This window comes from Pezoporus flaviventris, unplaced genomic scaffold, assembly GCF_033815535.1.
Source record: "Pezoporus flaviventris isolate CSIRO_AGI_PZ_B2104156 unplaced genomic scaffold, CSIRO_AGI_Pfla_v1 ptg000002l, whole genome shotgun sequence".
In the NCBI taxonomy this organism is placed as follows: Eukaryota; Metazoa; Chordata; class Aves; order Psittaciformes; family Psittacidae; genus Pezoporus; species Pezoporus flaviventris.
The window spans coordinates 38982695-38997947 of NW_026892550.1; the positions used below are offsets into that span (position 1 = coordinate 38982695).

Here is a 15253-nt window from a genome sequence, read left to right on the forward strand (position 1 = left end):
GTCAATTTATTTTTTGTTATTTTGTAAATTTATTTGTTGTGTTTTTGTGATTTACCGTTATGTATTAAATTGTCCTCTGAACATTTACCCACTAACAAATATATTAAAAGATCTTTCCAGTATTCTTCACTCTATAATCAAAAAGCTGCCAGAAGTGAGCTATCCCAGAAAAAGTAAACTTAAGTGAATATTTGATATTCTTGTGTAAATGGAAATTTAGGAAGAAATAAAAGCATTAAACCGGATCTTCTAACAAACCATGTACAAGCAGCAAACCTATTACTATGAAAAGACTCAAGCAAAAGAAATTAAGTCTTCAAATTCTAATTTTCACTGAGATTTATTGAAGAGACGTTTTATTTCTTTTTCTGAATCACTTTTTAAAGAATATGTTTACTACAGTACTACTTCAGTTTGTTTTTATTGCACACTACAACTGGAGGATGTGCTAATTTGCTGTGATCCTTGTTTATACACAGCAGTTGTGCTGACTTAATTGATTAAAATTCTTCTGTAAATTGGCACTGTTCCTCTTTATAACAATAAGGGATGATTTAATGTTTCCTCATAACATCTTAATGCTAATTGGCTGCTCATTTATGCAATTCTATGTATTTTGCATTTGAGTAGGCTTTGACTTTGTCATAGTTGCTGATCCAAAGCTATGTAAAATCAGAAATTTTCTTTTTTTAGACAATGTAACAGATTTTGTAACAACTGTACCTCATAATAGCATTGGTCTAGTCCCGAATTCATCAGAAGTTTCTTCTAGATATGGAAGCCTAGCAAGAGGTAGGAGAGAACTAATCAGTCAGTATTAGTCCTATCAGCACCACAGCATACAGGCAGCAAGGGAATGGGTCACTGCTGATTGCTCTAGGCACTGTACAAAAACAAAGCTGAAGCTCACCAAAGCCCCACCGTATCATCATAGCGTTATTGTGGCCGTGGGCGATCAAAGGCAAAATTTATAGGGAAGAGATCAACCCATTCTCTGAGAAAATCTGAATATTTCTCAACATACAAACCCTACTTCGGGTCTGAGATAGAAACCAAAATGTACATTAGGAACTCACTAAAGGTATTGTTTTATAGCACATTGTAGTTCCGCCTTATGTTTTACCCTCACCTAACAGTTTTGCATTTGTCTCTGTCCCACAAGAACTAAGGATCTTAAACTCTTTCCACTTACTAATAGCCTTTTTTGTACATCTATTCTGTTTTATTCCTTTTGAATCTAATTTATTAACATAATAAATATAAGCTTGAAGAAAATTGTTCTGAACCTGTGGCTTCTGTTTCAAACCCATCCTGAAGTTCATCTGTTTCTCCTACTTAGAACTATCAGCCTGAGAAGATTTATCATCCTTTCTGGAATACTGATCCTTTTATAAGTGTAAGAAACAGTAGAGGGAAGAGATAGACAACAAAATAATATCAGTAAGTTTTAAAGACAGTGACCAGCAGGCTATTTATTCTGATGATTTTCTACCTCCTCAATCAGTTTCGGACGAAAAAATGCAGCAAAACTAGGTTTTTATGTTTTGCAAATGTTTCATGTTTTAAACATGAAACTGAAAGTTATAACTTCCCAAGCTCAAACTCTTTTTTTGACATTTTCTAAAACAAACAGAAGCAAAAGGGTAGAAAGTGGTTATCATTAGTTTCGTGTATATTTAAAAAAATACAGTGCCTGAATGCATTCAATGACCATCAGGGACATGTTTGCTCTGGTGTCGTAATTGTGCAAGCCTTTGCAAAGAGAGGTTAGGAGATCTTTATATTATGATAAAAACTCATTCAGAATAAGAGCTCATGGGAAGGTAAAAATTCCTGATATTAGCAGCCTAGTACCTCGTCAGCGTAATTTTTTATTACTGAGTATTGAAGCACTGCTTGTCTATAAGTAAATGAGATGACACGGGAAGCTGTGAGGACTAGTGTGGCTGGATGCAGACAAGGAGCACATGCCTGGCTACCCAGGTCCATCCTTTATGAAGTTCATCAGGGGCTACTTATTCCTTGAGCTACCAGTCTAGAAGTGCCCTCAGGAGAAAAGGTAAGAAGTTCAAGCTTCCCTGGCTCCCAGACCATTGAATCATCTCTTGAATAGATAAGGTCTCTTAATCTGCCCTCACTATTTCTAATTCCTGTCTCTCACTTCAATGTGGTTTTTTGATTGTTTGTTTTCACAAGGCTTTCTCTGCTGCCTCCTTCACTTTACTCAGCAGTTGTCTTTTTTGCTTGCTCTTTCCAAACAACTCCCTAACAGTGCTATTATAGCCAGCTCTGCTTTTTCCTCTGCATAATGTAGGGCAGCACTCTGTGGCCTGTATCCTGAAAGGAGTATACCTTTCTGCTTTCAGGCTCTGCTTTAAAGCTAATAAACCCTGCCACACCACTGTGTCAATGTGACCTCACTTCTTGTAGTTCAGGAAAGAGCTTGCTTGATCAGACCTGGGTTGATATTTCTGCATAGTGTTCCACGGTGCAGGACAAAACCACTTTTAGCGGGAGAGATCATATTCTACCCTTTAACCTTTTCTCAGCTGCTGTCACTTAGACATCTCTACTCCAGAACATCATATAAAGAGCATTGCTAACCTTCTAAAGTGGCTGCAGTTTTATCAGTAGTTGAGTATTTTGTATTGACATTGCTGTTTCTTTGTTCTGTAGTTAAGATATTCTGACGAAAAGTTATATTGTCAATCAAAATAAAATACAGCATTAAAATTTAGGCATTGATAAGTTTTAGCTGCTGAACAGTTTTCTACTTTCTAAGTACTTGAGCTATTCAAAATTACAGGAAAAATTACTACGTAAATCAGCCCTGTAATCACTGCCCATGCCAATATGTGAAATGCTTTCCTCCAAACTATTTTTCAAGTGGGGTAGTAACTTGTGGCTGTATCATGAACTGGTCTATGTGTGATTGGTTGGGTATTTTAAATTTTAGATTTTAAGTCTAAGCATTTTGTTTGATGGTGGCTGGAAGATGAGAATGAACCGTCTTTACAGTTGTCTGGACTTTAAGTTTACCTGGATTAAAATACATATTGTTCTGCATTCTGTCTCTTCTGTATTTTATGTGACTGGAGATGTGTTTGAAATGTTCTGGATGCTTTTATTGCTACTCCACACAGCTAATATATGTTGAAGAATACATATTATATTAAGATATTAATTATGCTAATATAGTGATATTAATACAGAGATATGTTGGTCAGTACAAAAGTGGGATCAAAGCTTGCCATCATAGGAATGGGTATAAAATCTGAATTTCTCAAATCAAGTAGTTTAGAACTTTTTCATGCTGCTTGAGGAGTTGAAGAAGTACGTATCAGTGACACATGAAAGCAGAGCATTTAAAGTGTCAGTCTGAAATACATTATACATAAGTAAAATGATTGGAGTATTTTAAAAGACATGAAAAATGTTGAACCACACAGCTTTAGGTTACTTCAAAGCTTCAGTGTGCTGCAAGCTAAGTGATGCTGCAATGTCTTCTGGAGCCTATTAGCATCTTGAAATGCTGTTTCAGAGCCCTCTTAACACCTTAGGTTAAGCCTAAGCTTTGGAACTTCCCTGAAGGGCAGAGCAGAAGTAGAGGTGGCATTTCAGAACAAGCTGTGGTGGTGTGTTCAGGAATAACTGGGCATAAGAATTACACTTCATCAGTAATGGTCTTTAATACAGAAAGCTCTTTTTTTCTTTTTTTTTCCTCAGCTTTCAGAGAGAAAAAAAAAAACCAGAAAATATGTTAGGAATGCTGAAAAAAAAAAAGAAGACAGGAACAGTAGATGAACTATGAAGATCCATTGGGAAGGGGAAGGACTTTGGTAGGATTTAGCTGTAAGGACCCAGTTATGCTGGAGACAACTGATAACAACTGACTATCTTGGTGGAGGTAAGGTGAGCAGAACCACGGTGGGTTATCAAAGGTGTTGTAAAGGCTGGTTTACTACAGTTACTTCGTGGTCTGCAGCCATGTAAAATGAAAGACTTAAGTGAGCTGCAGAGGAGTATTACTAATGAGAAAATATAGTCACCTTAATCGGTGAAACTACAGTTTCAAGGCTATGCACACCAGACTAAGCTACAGAACCAAGGGCAGAATTCTAATTTGTCACTGCTTGGTCAGGAGTTATTACATTCTTACCACTGAAGTCACAGAAGACACTTGAGGGAAAACATTACATGCTATTTTTTTTTCTGTTTGTTTTCTTTTTTTATGGAACACTGTGATTTTGTTTTAGATTCTTCTTTATTATGTTGTTAAGAATTCCCACGAGCAAGGCATATATATACACTTTGAGAATGTGTGTGCAGACAATATCTTGATCCTGAAGTTCTTGAACTGCTAAAATTAGTAGCTGCAGTTCAACACACTCAGATATTTGGTTTGATGTCTTAAAAACAACCCTTAAAATCTCATTATGTTCACAAATCAATGCCTATTTGAACAGAATGGTTAGAACTGGAGGTAATTTAAAACAACCTTCTGTTTTTAGCAAAGGGAAGTCAGAACTTGGCTAAAGTTAATATATTTCAAAAGGTATTTATCTCAGCATCACTCAGGCACTGAACATTTTTTGACACTGTTGGCAACCTACGAAGCATCAGTGTCTGGTGACCTCTATTATATTACATTTTTTTTTATATAATTGCATTTTCTCTATTTTGCATCTCACTAAATTATTTTTTTAATGTAATGTTCAAGATAGTCAACCAATTCAGACCAAAGGACAGTAGCAGATGAAAAAAAAGAACACTTCAAAAAGAGTCTAAATATAGGAAGCCATTTAAAACACAGAAGTTAACCACTTTAAATCTAAGACTGCTGGAAACCACCACGATTTCAATACAGAGGTGCAACATTGGTACTGGGGAACTCTCCAGCTTGACTGGAGCCATGGCTCTCTCATGCCTCATTTCAATGAGCCATCATTGCTCAATAACGCTGTTAAGGCGTATATTCAAGGGCTGTTTGCCGAAGAGATGTAATTTTGGGCACCTACTTAACAGCTTTGCTATATGAGAACTTTCAGTCTGAATTTGCAAGTGTTGATCTGGCTTCTTGTGCAAGGCTTTGACCAGTCTTAATTCCCTTCAGTGCAAAGGTAAGGAGGCACTGTTTGAACTTGTCATATGATATATCATATATCTTGTACTTTCTCAGTTTCTCTTTCTTTTCATAGTGATTTTTTTTTTCTCTGCTAAAATTTTCTCCTTCCATGTATTTTATTGTTGCTGAGTTTGTGTTCCTGGACTTGCTGAGCTTTGTTTTATTCATATGACAAAAAGAGAAGACATTTTGCTTGCCAGGTGTGGTTCCTTCAGTGCTGCTGGTGGCAATAATAATGGCACCGCTATCAAACTATACCTGAAACTTATGAAAAGCAAACAGAGGAAGCATAACATTTTCCTTCTGAATGTGTTTATGAGCAACCGTTTGGCCAAGGTTAGTACAAAAACTTCAATTGAAGATATTAAATAAAAGTCTGAGGACCTAGAGAGACAAAGAGCCAAGTTGGAAAGAAAAAGGAGTCTTAAACATCTAAGAATCATTTAAGTGATGCAACGAAGAGAGGTAGTTCTTGAGTAATTACTGATAAAAGGGATAGACAGTTAAGTAAAAAACACTACGTCCAAAATCTGTTTCTTTCACTTGATTGTCTTTTTTTCCTTCATCCTGTTTTTGATTCCTTCCCTAATCCTTCTACCCATAGCTGATTCTGTATTTGTCTTTTAGTTTTACCTTCTTCTCTTTCCCCAGTTTTATGTATCCAACACTCATCTTCCTTCCAGACTGTGTTCTTTTGGTCATGCCCTTGATTTTTTACCATTTTTTATAACTCAGTTTGAATATGCCAAGGCCACCTCAACTACAGTGATAATAGCTTATGCCATCCCCAGTAACTCAGCTTCAGGGTCTTGGAAGAAGTTATAACAAATCTCCAAGTTTGCCAGCTTTGGCATGCGGCTTTGCAGATATTTTTACTTCCTTTGGAATTCACTCTTTAAGCTCATGTTATCATTCAAAGATGAGCAGTGTTATTACTGTCAAGTAGGAGGGTGTTTAAACAATGTTCAGGAAGAGACAACTTTTGGAATTTTTGTTTTGAAGTTAGGTCAGTCCTTGACTTTTTGCTTTTAAATCTACAACCAAAAAGTGTTCAAACTGCAAAATGAGTTTAAATCAAAAGCTGGCTGAAAGCCAGTTACTTAAATTTCAACAACTTTTCCTCTAAATCATAAATGAAACATATGTAACATAACAATCAGAAACATCTTAATAAATACAGTAGTTATAGTACCTCCACAACTTATTATATTTTTCTCATATAAAAATACATTAGTTTACACTCTGTCACTATCAGTTTGGATTTTAAAAGAGAGAGACAGCGTTACCCTATACTATCATTCAAGCTATACAACTAGTGTAAACTCAAGGATGCAAAAGGATCTGAATGCTTTTATGAGGCAGGGGTAGCAAACAGAGAAAAAGATGCTGTTAAAATAGGGGAATATTAGTTATCGTATGGAATTTATTCCTGCACAGTTAGTGATTCATACATGCTGATGGGTGCTACTGGGTTTGAGAGCGTGAAAACTGTGGCTACAAATGTATCTGACTGCAGACTTCAGGTTTGAAAAGGAATTTCTGCACATGCATGCATAATGTTCATAGCAGCATTCTGAAACAAGCAGTGATTGGTAATTTTAAGGGGTGCTTGATGTTCCAGTGTGATAAAAATGTGTAGCATGAAAAAGCATGTGATTATACACTGTAGAGAAAGCTTTGTTTCAACTTCCATGTTTAAGCAGAAAAAAGTGGAGGAGGAAGGGGAAGAGGAGGAAGGAAGTGAAAAAGAGGAGAAGGAAGAAGAAGATGGGAAGGAAGGAAGAGGAGGAATACAGGAAGGAAGAGGAAGAGGAAAAGGAGGAGAATTACTGGGTTCCCAAAGGCACCTTTCCACATCATAGTCCTTTACTACCTTTTTAAATATGTTTTACTTACCTTCCTGTTCCTTGCTATAACTTGGAAGCAGACACCAAAACACTCTGCCATTAGCACTGGACTTTCATCCTTTTAGGCCTGGAGCAATAACATCATAAAATTTATATCTGTATTATTTTCTTTCAGTTCTGCTAATCTTCCTTAACAGGGCTGTAAATAACACCACTCAGATTCCCTTTAAAATAACAAACTAAATGAAAAAGAGAGAGGGAAAATCTGCAAGTGACTCCTCCCAAGGCCATGACCTCCTCCATCTATCACAACCAAAGCAGGTAGATAAGGAGGTTTCATATGAAAGCAACCATTCTGAGTGGCCACGTTAAATCAACTTGTAGATCAAGCTTTGACAGTACTGATACAAAGGACTGGCAGAAGACACATGGGGACTGTTTGCCACATATCCATTATTTTCAGGCTTCCCCGGGATATCTGGAGAAAGCAGAAAAGATGAAAATGTTCCATCTCTATAAGTGGTTCTTCACTCTTTTCTCACTAACAGATGTGCAGCTCTTCCAGAGCATGAAAGTGTTCTCAAGCCATAAGGTTTCACTTTCACAATCTTTTGTTTGAGCAAAAATATGCTGAAGCATAGAGCCAACAGTTGAAGCACTATGTTTTCATCAATTATAATTTCAGTTATTACTTTGGGCTTGCATCCAAGTGTAAACTGCTAACCTTTTATGTAATTTCCACAGTAAGGGATAGTAAAATGGTACATCCAAAGATAATTAAAATGGTGAGGACATTTCTTTGACGTACAGTTCAAAACTTTCTTCACTTTTTTTGTTGTGCTATATTAGAACAGAATGACTTTTACTGCAGTCATCATCCCATTATAGAAATAAGCAAACATGGGCAGAAATAAAGACAATATCTTACCATCAAACCCCGCCACCCTGAAAAATATATCAGGTTTCACATGCCTTTCTTTTCAAGTTCATCTCTTTCACCTAGTTGAAGAGGTCATAACTTTGAGTCTGATAAATTACTTCTTCATAGAAAACTCTTATGAAGAAGATAATAGGTAGATAAAAAAAAATAAAATTAGAGAATACACCTCAAAGAGTAATCTCAAAGTCTAAATCCCCAGTAGTAACCCAAAAGGAATGCGCAGACAAACTTTTAATCTTTAAGCATGACTGTTTCCAGACCTAATTTGAGTTCAACTCTTTAGAAGCAAAGTATGAGAAACAGAGTGAAATATCAAAATTTAGGGCTGAGTACTTTGCCTGAATTCTAAAAAAAATAGGTAAGCATATTAAACTTTGAGGTTTTGTGCACCTATATTAACTATGTAAGTTCATGACATCATACACTGTCCAGCTCCCTGTTGAACTTAAATCAATAAATCTTATCCTTCTCATTTACTGTGATTTACTTCATGTCATGAAGCAGTATCAGAAACTGTAAACTGGATTCTTTCTGTACTACTTATGAATTGAAGACGAGTACAACAGATGATGTCCAATTGTTAATGGGCATTTGGTCCACAGAAGCTGTTATCTACTAGTCTGAGTAAACACACCTGAAGTGCATGCAGTATGGATATTGCATCCTTGGCACCAACTTTGCTCTACAAGCCTTCTCCCATGGGGCTGCACTATTTGCTTATGCAGGTGTAATCTCAGTCCTCTGAGTTAGAAGTTTGTCTTTTTGCTGTCACTCTGGTTCTAAGGATTTAAGGATAGAAGTGGGAATATTTGCTTGTAATCCAGGTCACCTCAAGAGTGAGCCTCAGAGAAAATTAGAAAATAATAAGGAGCCTTGGTACATTATAGACAAGAATAAGAAAAGCCCAGAAAGGGTAGATTTATTTATTGTGCTATTTTTAGCACTTCAATATGACCTTTCTTTAGAATATGTAAACATATAGTCCCATGAATTTACATCTGTTAAATACAATTTCATAAAAACAACATTTACATGTATCATGTAAAAGAAAGGAAAAGGCTAACTCCTCCAAATAATTCACTCAGACTAACACACAGAGTTTGGTTCTTAGCTGAATTAGATACTATTTATGTCTAACTTCTTTCTTTTTTTTTTTTTCTTCTTGGTGGCTTTTTCTTCTGTGTTCTATTGCAACGCCATCTTTGAAGACGTTATCGCTGGAATTAATTACTTCTCCGTATACCAGAGCACTGGCAGCCTGAATTTGTTACATCAAAGGATATTGACTGAGAAGACAAATAATTAAATGACCCGTAACGCAGGTAAATGATAGTCTTGGGATCAAAGAGATCCCCTATGAACACTGTGTGCTGCTCTGTTCTGCCAGTCATAGAAAGTGTTATTTGGTTGCTGTAGCTGTAGTGAGGTAGCTTTTGTCAGTCCTTCAAAGTGAGTGGTTTCCAAACAGGATCTTCCTGTTTGTTTTCCTTGTTTGCTAATTGTTCAGAAAATACTAAGATGAATGTAAGACTTGGTCAAATATCAATTCATACGACATGACTACATTAGTGATTGAGGGCTAGATATCGGAACTGTTTTCAAGTGAAGGAGTAGACAGTCACCGGTAGCCTGATTTGGAAATGGATGGAGACGCCTGACTAAGAATTTTCTGGTGCAAGAAAATAGTATGCAAAAAGTATTAACTTTAAATCTTATCTTGAACCAAGAGCATTGTTATTAGTCTTCTTTGAAAGTGAGTTAAGCTTAAGATGTAAAAATCACCTCTCTTCTAGTACAAGAGTGCCCATGTAGAAAGCTAATGTAGAAAAGCGAGTGTAGCTGTGGCTCAGACTGTAAGAACTTGTTTGCATAGAAATGCTGTGATGTGCCTTCTTTAAGTATGTCATCCTTGGAATCATGGATGTGTCTGTCAGTGCCTCTCTCCTCCCTTCATTTACTTATTCCTCACTTTTTTTGAATATAAATATCTTATTCAGCCACCAAGTTTAACATGTTACACATCATTAGCTTTGAATTAGGTTGGATACTTTGCTGTGGTGCAAATAAGTCAGGAAACTAAAAATCTACATGAGTATTAGAAAGCAGAAATAATATCTGTGCTGTGAAGCAGGCATTCTTCATGTTATGGCTTCTTTGATTATGATGGATAAGAGCTGTTCTCCTGCAGCAAAATAATTTGGAATATATATGTGTGTGTGTGTGTGTGTGTGTGTGTGTGTGTGTGTGTGTGCGATACAATATTTAGAAGAAGAATATTTTAAATTATTGTGTTTATCTATAAATTGATGACTGGATCACTAGCTAGTACAAATTTACATACTGCTTATTGACAGAGATATTACTAAATGACAGTACTAAGAATAAAAACTTGATTATGTGGCTTGATAATATAAACATATTTCCATTCAAAATGAAAGGTCTATAGCTGCAAGGATTCTTGGAAGATTTATTAAATACTCTCTGGTATAGTAAACATTTATTCAGTGTATGTGTAAATAATAATCTCATATGGCTTTCAGCTGTTAGTTTACTATATAAGAATTCTATACTGCTGCAATGGTAATCTGGTATGATTAATTCTTTAGGTAATTTCATGTAAAATATTTGTCCGTACATCTGTTTTTTTCTTACAGTTTTTTATTACCTCATTAAAGTTCATAGCTTATATCCACATTTTTGGTGAAGTACTTTCCATCAGTTCTTAAAATTAACCTTCTCAACTAATAGTCCTCTTTCATTTCTGCTTCTTAGTGTTATTATCATACTAAAGCTTAATAAGGAGAGCAAGAGTCAGTGCAGAAATAAAACCCTTTATGAGTGGAACTAAGGACCAAGAGCCGCTAAATCTCAGAATAAGAAAATAATTACTTCACCTAGTCAGTATCCTGAACAGAATTCAACTGCAAAATCTTCATGACTTTGATAGGACCAGATTTACATTGTAAGAAAGACTTGTCTAATGCCAGGATCTTTACCTGGATTCTTTACAGCTGGAAAACTTTATGTGATAGAAGTGAGAATATTAGTATGACAAGAGAAGGAAGATACTCAAGAAATGCAGAAATTACCTGCAGGAAGGTTTACAACTCTTCAAGGTAGAAGGAGATGTGTTGTCCTCTGACAGAACATAATAACCCATGAGTAGAACAATTAGGTAAAGCGTATGTCGAATGTCCCTAGTAAAAGGTCTCTTTACTGTGCATGTATGGTTGCTTCCTGTCTCTTAATGATTAAGCAATGGTTATGTATGATGCCTTTAATGTTCCAGTGGCTTTTATAACTACAGATCATTAAAATTAGTTTTGTTGTGACAGGACAATCATGTAAGAAGTGATTTTACCTCTGTACAGTGGTATCTGCCAACACATCTGTGAAAGACTGTCCTTGCCTGTACAAAAAGGTTAAGTAGATTTTCTGTGAAACCTTTTTAAAGTAATACAACTTCCGTGTGGATATTCTTAGTTTCTTCACAGTTCAGCTTAAACTGATCTGCAATCAGATTCTTAACTCAGAAAGATCCAGAGTTTACAGTGATCTGTTCAGAGGGTCTTTGCATGTGGAGAGAAATTTCTTTGAAGTATTTAACGTCAGTTTTTATGTTAAGAGAGCCTTTATGTTGAAGTTGAAATTCATCTATACCTAATGACAGCTTCTGTTTGCAGTAGCAACTTCATGGAAGAACACAGGACTTTTCCACATTTATACCTCTTTTCATTGTAGGGCAACATTTTACTGTCTGTATCAGAGTTACTTGATATCCAGCCCTGGTATGTTCTGCCATTTGAAAGTAGGATGATAACTCTTCTTAAAACTATGTCTCTCTCATCATGCAAAGTGGGACATAGGCCACTGAAAACATGGATTGAGAATGTGCACATAGATTGGTTTTGTTTTGGTTTTTTTTTTTTCTATTTCTGTAATTTAATTAATACACATGACATTTTTAAATACACTTACTGCACTTGAAGGATGGTTCCATGTATCTACTACTAGTTAAAAGATCAGAAAGTTCATTTCAATTCTGTTTAGAATGTATGCAAAAACTTGGACTGTAACTCACAAGGATTGAACATGTATGCTTGATCTGGATTTTCCAAACCACAGTTCTGAGCTCTCTTACCTTTATGTCAACAATGGTATGTATTTCCCCCCCAGCCATGAGTTGCTTTGGATGAAAACACTGGATGAGAAACAGTGGTTTCTTTTTAATAAAAATAACTGCTTTGCAGATTAAATGTCTTCATAACAATAAGAAATTAAATTAATTAAAGACCAAAGAAAATAAATTTACAAAGAAATTGAATTTATTGTTGCTTTTAAATCAAAATTGCTAGAACATGGATCCTTGTTAGGTTCATTCATCCTTGGATAAATGAATGACTTGGAAACAGCTTGTGAAACCATAAATGCTTAGGAGACTCAAGAGAGTCTTTTCTCTTAGAAAAATTATTTACAGAGAGATCTTTCACTAAATATGTTTATATGACACCTGAAGGTAAAAAGAATGATTTCTTCTGTTATTTCCTTACTGAAGTACTGTTGGGTTGAAGGAAATTATTGAAATAGTGAGCCTTTAAAACATCATTCACCTGGGCTGTGGGTGGTTTGTTCACTGCTATGTGTGTTCTCCAAACACATGTTTAAAAAAAATTGGGTTTCATGTTTAAGCAAGGCAGAAGGTATTTGCAGCAAACACTATATTTTGATAATATTAAAATATTGCTAATTTTTAAACTTCTCGTTTTCACTACTTTGACCATGTTTTGAATGTCAGTAGCATTTAGTGAGCTTTTGGAAGGTTAAAACAAAACAAGATAAACCCAAACTTGTCTTAACGATAGCGTAGATACTGGGACAGACAGTTTACAGGCACTTTTGCTGCCAAGTAATTTATAAAATGTGGGACACTGCATTGATAACACTTACTAGAATAAACTGAAGTGTTTTATTATTTAATTTGTTAATTAAGATATGGAAAGATTTTATAATGCAAAGCTCTGCAAGCCACTTCCCTTGAGGTGCCAAAACTCCCGGTGAAGTCCTGCGCATACTACAGACATTTCCATGTGCAAGACCAAACTGGACTCTTATTTCTGAATGATGTATTTTTCCAGTTCAGAGTTAAAGAGGTACCAACTGCTGAGATGCCTTTGTCTTCCCTAGAAGCAGGATGTGACCAATCACTTCGTAACTTGGTGAGAAGAGGGAATTGGGATGCAGCTGGCCATCAGATGCTGTCTCCAAGCTCTTTGCAAGCTTCCTGCTCTGCACAGAGTATCTTGCCTTTGCGGGTTCCTGAACCAGACTGTGGGAACTCGTTGGAAGATCTGCATTAGGGACCAGCTCTCACTGAGCTCCTGCAAGAAGAGCAGAATGTTGCCTAAAGTGCGGATTTTTTCTGCTTCTTATGAAAAAAAGAAGAATAGTACATCTTTCTGTAGGAGGCTTTGTCAAGGCATAAACTGGAAATGTGTTCCTGGAATTGCTTACTATCAATAAAAAGCATTTGAAACTTAGATATAAGTTTTCATAATGAATTGTTTGGGAAAAGCATTTTTGTGCTAGTACTGTATACACATCAGACCTTTGGGCTGACAAATAATGTCAATAAAATATGGTATTACCCTTCCAGCAAATGTCTCTAGCATTGATTGGGTCATGGATTGATATGCAGCTTAATTAATTTGTAAATTAATGACTAATATCAACTCGGGGGAGAGGGGTTAACAGTTTTGTCTAAAAATATCTACTAGAAGAAGAGAATGAACTTAATTTCTTAAAGATTAAATAGATTGGGATTCCTGGGGATCTGCTTTTTTGACCATGCTATTTCATGATCCCTACTGTCGGGAGGGCAAGTAGGGGAGTCAGGAAACATCAAGAAATGTAGCTAGGACTGTACAGAAACTGTTGTGGCACTGGAAAAGATACGCAAGTTAGCATGCAGTGAGGCTTGGACCTCAGTGAGGTAGGGAAGAACATCGCAAACTGATGTAACTGGAAGAACATCTTAGGAGGAGGGTGGGGGAAGATATGCCTGATATAGAAAATCAAGAATTATCTATCCTGTATCAATTCTCCATTATGTATAACAGCAGAAGACAAAATGCAGGCATTATGGTGTCCTGGGGAAACTGTTGAGAGGCTCTGAAAGCAACCTGCCTTGTCCCCCTTTTCTAGAGAGAAATAAACCAGGATTTTGGGTCAGTGTTAGCTATCTTACAAAATAAGACATTCTACTTTCCTGAAAAACACTGACAATCTGAAAACAATGGGTTGTAATTAGGCTGCTCAACAACTACCACCTGAAACTTTGTGATACAACAAGGTCAATTTCTTGGTATTTTTACTCAACACTGTTGTGAGAAACAAAATTACTTCTTCTTCCCTCTATATGTTATACCTTGTAGCCCAGTCCAGAGCCCTTCCAGACATCTAATATGCAAAAGGGAATCTTATAACAATTAGCCTATGGGCTACTTTTCCTTCTCCTTGCTTCTTTTCACTTGTGGACAGAAGAAATGGTGCAGTTGTAATACTGGTTTTTGACATTTAAGGAAAAAGATAGGATTCCAAAACGGAAAAACAGCAGAAATACTTTGCCCATGAGGCAAGGAGGATCTATTCCAGCCTGGGACTTAGAAGTTCAGGAGATCTTCTGGGCTCTGGGGAGAAAGAGGTATTGCTTCATTAGCCATACCTGCTCTGTAAAGAAATGGAGGACTTCAAGTATCAAGACTGAGTGAGGCATATTTCAAAAGCAGCAAATTAACCTAATATTTGTAAAGCATACTATAAATTTTGCAAATACCTGAAATAAAGAAATACTTGAATATAAATGCCTTTATACTGGCGAAATTTATACTGGAGAAAATATTTGCCTGCTGCTTTTCAGACAGCTTCAACAGCTTATTAATGTTAATGTAAATTGAATAACTAGTATAACAGCGCAATCTCATTGTAAAAAATTATCTTCCAGTGCTTATATTCTGTTGACCGAACAGATAAAAAAGTAAATATGCTGTTGTTAAATACCTTATACATGAACGAAGAGTGGGGAAGAAACCAAACATAGCATCTGAATTTAAAGATTCTCCTTTTGGAATTTAGAGCAGATGTGGTGTGTAAAATAAGCTCTGGTACTTTTATTAAGGCCATGAAGTGTGGTTGTAAAAAGGTGCTGAAGCAGCTTCATGGGTCGTGGTTCATTAACTCTAATTGTCACGTCTGGATTCCGTCTGATGGATGATCAGGTCTTTCCTTTCTCACATCTGTTTTCTCACTGTCTTCAGGTGACCAGCTTCCAAAGCTACCTCTTTC

The 15253-nt window shown here is 36.2% G+C and overlaps 1 long non-coding RNA gene across 1 annotated transcript; it reads left to right on the forward strand.

Annotated features, from left to right (window-relative positions):
• The first annotated feature begins 1660 nt into the window (after positions 1-1660).
• Positions 1661-13569, forward strand: LOC133280623 (uncharacterized). Its single transcript, XR_009747251.1, has 3 exons — positions 1661-2059; positions 9121-9234; positions 13048-13569. It is a non-coding gene; the product is annotated as an uncharacterized LOC133280623 (long non-coding RNA).
• Positions 13570-15253: the final 1684 nt, after the last annotated feature.